Genomic DNA, 6,002 nt, shown 5'->3' with positions numbered 1-6,002 from the left:
TTCGGTGTGGGGCTTCTGACTTCCCAGGACACTGGTCTGGGCTTTACCCTTTATTTCTCTTCCTAAGTTTGAAGAAGGCTTTGCTTCCCCCTTCTGTGTCTTTTACCGTCTGCCCATAAGCCTCGTCACAGCAATGCCTGGCCTCTGGATCCAGACCCATCCCTTTTCTATAGCTGCCCTATCTCTGGCATTCACACTTGCCTCACACCTTGGGTCATCATTTACACCATTGCCAAGTGAGTTTACAATGCTGCCATTCTGGTTTGCCAGCATTTCTCACCCACGTCGTGCCAGTGTAAATGCTACACAAAGGGCAGGGCAGTGGGGAATCAGGCCCGCTGACGCTATGGTGTTGGAAACCATGCGTGTGTCTGGATGGATTTATAAAGCATCTATCACAGGGATGCCGGTTTCCTCCCAGAACTCCTGTGTCTTGTTCCCCATATCTGGGATGAGACTCTGTGCTGTGCCTGCACGTGGCTTTCAGCCACTTTTGTGCCCTCCCAATTCTGACCTGCTACAAGGGGCAAAATGGTCCTTGGTGTAAATTAGAGCAGTTGGGGTTCCACCTTGGGCAGCCTCTGGGCTGCTGCAGCCCAGACTCCCTGGTGCAATGGGCAACACCCCATGTTCCTGGGACATCCCCTGCACCAGGTCCTGCAAGGGAACCAGCATGTAGAGATGCTTACGGTGGTCCAATGCAGTGACTGTACCGGGGCATTTTCCCCCAGTCATTTTCAGGCTTTTTCTGGCTCGCATGCCAGTGCAGAGGCACAGAGGGTCTGGAGCAGGGTTGAGAATCTCCCTGAGAAATGCCCTTCTGCTTCCCCCCTCCAGTTGTGAACGCCCTCCTCCCGCCCTGGAGCTCTCTCCAGCACGGCCTTGCTCCCAGTCTGTCGGACCTCTCAGCAATGCTCAGCTGCTGCTTGCCCCCACTTGGAATCTTTTGCTAGGCCTTCTGGGTGAGTTTGGGGAGCAGGAATTTGAGCCGTTCCCAGTGTCAAAGCAACGGGGGCTGTCTCTTTAAAAGAATGAGCCAGGGACTTGCTGCCTTGAGCTCTGAAGGACAAGGACTGTTTCTGACTGAGCCAGGCCCCTGCGCGGTCATTGCGAGGAGCATCCTGCTTACGGCTGGCCTGCAGATCCTCTGCCCGTGGAGCAGACAGAGGGGATTTCAGTTCTGGCTTTGCTTGGGGTAATTTCTGCCATTGCCCAACTATGTTCCCTTAGGGTGACCAGACAGCAAGTGTGAAAAATTGGGACAGGGGGTGGGGGGTAATAGGAGCCTATATAAGAAAAAGACCCAAAAATCGGGACTGTCCCTATAAAATCGGGACATCTGGTCACCCTATGTTCCCTTGGCAGCTCTTTGGAGATGGTTTGTTGTTTGCCTGTGTGGGGGACGTGGGCATGTCAACACCATCTTCTCCTATGGAACGATAAACATGGCTAACGTGTCAGCTCACAGGCAGTCTCAGCTAAAGCCCTCTGTCCAGGCTGCCTTTACATTGACCAGAGGGGCCACCATGTGTGGCCTGGGAGCAGGCCCAGACTGGGCTTCCCCATCCCAAAGGCAGTGATAGCGTGCTAGAGGGGCAAAAGCGACTGGGTAGCATGAGTGGATGTTTAATGTCGTCTAGATGGAAAGCACAATATTCCTCCCGAGAAAAAATCAGATCCCACTTGTGTGTGTGACATTTCATGGGGTCCCCAGGCCTGAGTCACCTTGTTTCCCCCTGCCTCCAGCCAGAGGGTGTCTGGCTTGAGGTGGCTGGTGTCCGCTCCTTAAGCCTGTCAGCCCCTCAAACCACTCTCCTACGGGTTATGCCAGCCCTGATTTCGCCTTGCAGGTTAACAATCCCTGCAGCCCAGTCCCTGAGTCCCTTTGAAGCATTCCCCTGTGATAGCTGGTCCCTGGCACTGGCTACTTACAGAAATCCCACATCCTCTGCCCCCAAAGAGCAGTGTGTCTCAGTGCGCCAGTTTTATCTTAACACCCGTCCGCCCTCCCCCACCAGCACACAGCACTTGTAATAAAACAAAAGAAGGTTTATTTGAGAAAGGATAGTGATTCTCCTAGAAACAAGTGTCAGGGATGGAAACAAATGGTTACAATACAAAACAAAATCATCAAACGCAAACTAGGATCTACACTTACTCACAGTTACCTTTCCTAGCTAATAAAGTAGGTTTTCTCCTCAAAGTTCAGCCTGTTGCAGGGTTGGCTGGCTGGCTTCACGGGAACCAGTATCCAATTTTTCATGAGCACATCCCCCGCTCCCCAAGATGTCTGCTCAGTGAATGGATCCAGAGGCCTTTCCCCACCCTGTGGTATACTGAAACATTCTTTTGTCTTTATCCAGAGCCAAGGTGATCCCCCATCTGTTGTAATGTTCCTTTTTCACCTCCAAGCGATTTTGATTGTTTGCGGTTGTCTCTGACGGTTTTTCATTGAATGTCTTGGGGTGGAACAAGGCTAGACAATTGAGCCTGGTATTACATCAGTGGCTAACCAAGGCAGGGTGACAACTCCCTCCTGCTTGAATGGGCTACCACTGAGACGCATTATCCCCTGGTGATTAACTTTTACTCCAAGTCCATACAGCAAACGTTCAATATAGCTACCTAATAGGGTTGCCAACTTTCTAATTGCACGAAACCATACACCCTTGCCCTGCCCCATCCCACCCCTTCTCCGAGGCCGTGCCCCCACTCACTCCATCCCCCATCCCTCCATCACTCGCTCTTCCCCACCTTCATTCACTTTCACTGGGCTGCGGGAGGGGATGAGGGCTCCAGCTGGGGGTGCGGGCTCTGGGGTGGAGCCAGGGACGAGGGGTTTGGAGTGCAGGAGGGGGCTGCGGGCTGGGGTCAGGAGTTGGGGTGCGGGAGGAGGTACAGGGTTCGGGCTCCGGGAGGAAGTTAGGTTGTGGGAGGGGCTCAGAGCTGGAGCCGGGGGTTGGGGTGCAGGATGGGTTTCCAACCTGGGGCAGGGAGTTGGGAGGAGTGGTGTGTGGGAGGAGGTTTGGGGTGTTGGGCTTCAGCCAGGTGGTGCTTACCTCAGGTGGCTCCTAGTTGGCATCGCAGCGGGGCTAAGGCAGGCTCCGCACACTGCGCTAGCCCGCAGGCACCGCCCCCGCAGATCCCATTGGCCATGGATCCTGGCCAATGGGAGCTGCAGAGCTGATGCTCGGAGCGGGGACAGCACGTGGAGCCTCCCTGGCTGCCCCTGTGCCTAAGGGCTGCAGGGACATGTGTGCCACTTCCGGGAGCTGTGTGGAGCCAGGGCAGGCAGGAAGCCTGCCTTAGCACCGCTGCACCGCTGACCGGACTTTTAACGGCCTGATCAGTGGTGCTGACCAGAGCTGCCAGGGTCCCTTTCCGACTGGGCATTCTGGTAAAAAACTGGACACCTGGCAACCCTATTACATTATTCCTTAAATATCACCCATACATGTCTCACAATGACTATAACTCTTGACGAGTTACAAGCTTTCTCCCCAAATGAATTACAGTAAAATGGGAAACTCCTTTGTCATGTAACAGGGGGGGCCACTTCTGGCCACCACCCCAGACTCTGTACACTGTTCTGTCAACATACAGGGGCTGCAGGGCTGCTATGATACTGTAGGGCCAATGTAAGTGGCCCTATGCTGCCCCCTTTACAGGTAGCTCCCAGTGCAGAGGCCATGCCTGGGGACAGGTCAGTAGCATCCTGCTCAATGGGGGAATCTGGGCTTCAGCACAGCTCAGTGTTGGCTGCCAGAAGTTAGAGCACCCCCAGGACTGCTCTAGTTTATACTGGAAACTGCAGACACCCTGCGCACAGATGGTTTAAACCCACCTTTGACCCCCTCCTCCCAAAGTTTCACTTTCTGGGCTGTCTCTCGGAGCACAGACTGCTGCACAGGCTCCTTACAGACCGGACAGGGCCACCTACACCATGTTTGCAAAGATCCCTCGCCGTTCTCAGCCACCACAAAATTCCAGAGCCTTTTCAGTGTAACTTAGAGGATGAACAGGAATAATATTGGAACAAGTCCACTGATCCATCTGTGCCATTCTCTTGGCTTTGACCGTGCCCAGTGGCAAAGGCTACAGAGGGAGGCAGCACCCCCCACCCCAGCTACAATGGCAGGGGGGAATTTTTGCCTGACTCCAACTGATGATCACCTTCCAACCCAACACATGAGGGCTGAAATGGGGTTGAAGTGTGAAGGGTTCCTCTATGGCAGGGGGGCAGAGCATAGCAAGCGGTGGTGGACTGCTAACTCTGAATGAACACAGAGCCTGAAGACTCCTCTCTTAAAGGGTCAGGATGGAGGAGCAATGGGGAAAGCTGACATGGCTTCAGAGAAAAGATGCCAGTGGAACAAGGTGTTATAGCTGTTACTAAAAGATCATCAAGTCAAGACATAAAGCAAAAAATAAAATAAAATAAAAAAAAAAGAAAAGAAAAGAAAAAAAAAAACATTTCAAGCCATCCGCTGGGGAAGAAGCGAATGTCATATATTCCAGCTCTCGAAGGGGCCTGCCTTTGCAGTCCTGAAATCTGCACTGCACGTGGATCTTTTTTGCTGCAAAAGCTTTTCCTGTGTTACATAACATCCCTCCATCTCCACCCCCTCCAAAAGGCACAGCAGGAACAAAATAGAAACAATCTGCCTGGGTTTAGCAGGTAATCAATTTAGTCAGGCTCCCTGTGCTCCGGGCACTGCAGCTACATTGTACCCGTCAGACTCCAAGCGTTTGGAAATTCAAATCAGCTCACCAAGGCGCTGACGCCGGGGTTTGGGGGAATGATCACTCATCTGGCAATTACCAAGCAGCGCTGCTTGTTTCATACCTTCATGACAACAAATATTTAAGACCAGCTTCTCTTCACAACCTGCAGCAAACAAACATGGAGTCGCGGGGCCGGGGCTGGGGGGAGCCAATCTATTGCAGCACTAAATCAACCCCCTTAGCAAAAATGTGCTTTGCCTCCCACAGTGTCATTAATAAACGCCAGTAAAAGGACAGCATTGTGCTTTGTCAGGCCTCTTTTTTCTCCTCACCGCTGCACAAATAGGAAATCGATGCTCAAGAGCTAACAGGAGGCAGGGGGAGGTTAATGTGGCCCAGTCCTTCTCCGCTTTGGTGTGAGCTGGGCTGGGGGGGAGCGCAGGTGTGCAGGTTACCCTGTGGCACTTAAAAGCAGATCAATGCCGAGCAGTTAATTGAATAGTAAGGCAGCTGCAGAAGGAGCCTGGAGTGGAGCAACCTCCTTGGCTCAGAAAAGCTGATGCCGGGCAGGGAAAAAAGGCACAACAAACCCATCAAGCCTTGTTATTTTTCTAGGCGTGATGGCAAGCGAGTGCTGGGCCTCCAACCGACATGGGACTGCAGACAAGGAGGAACCAGCCACGCAGAGTTGGTGTGGGATGTGATGTAGGTTGGCAGATGCTCTATACTGCTGCACTCTACTTTCTGACAGATTGTCCTCTCTCATGTACTGGATGAATTTTATTAATGTACCCTCATTGTTTCTCTGGGTGAAACACCAAATTATTGTAGCTGAAGAGTAAGTGCAAACAGTTGGGAGTTGTTCTGCATGGGCTTAATTCATGTTGCGGTCCATTATAAGCATCCAGAGGAGGTGAATACATCTCTCGGGCCATACTGTGAACTCATAGACAAGAACATAGTTCTCCATTGCTTTCCCAAAAGACCTTGGATTGCAGGGAATCCTGATCTGGATACCAAACCTAAGAGGGATTGGGTCCGTAATAGACTGTTCATTGCTCAGGACCATGAAGGACTCATAAATAATAATACTTAATATTTATTGAGTGGTTTTCATCCATAGATCTCAAAGCACTGTACAAAGGTGGGTCACCATCATGATCCCCATTTTATAAATGAATCAGAGAACTTAAGGGCCACATGTTTAAAGCTATTTAGGCACCTAAAGAGGCAGCTAGGTACCTTATGGGATTTTCAAAGGCACCTAGGTGCCTGAC

This window comes from Lepidochelys kempii, chromosome 14 (assembly GCF_965140265.1).
Source record: "Lepidochelys kempii isolate rLepKem1 chromosome 14, rLepKem1.hap2, whole genome shotgun sequence".
NCBI classification, from domain to species: domain Eukaryota; kingdom Metazoa; phylum Chordata; order Testudines; family Cheloniidae; genus Lepidochelys; species Lepidochelys kempii.
Note: the sequence above shows the minus strand (reverse complement) of the source record.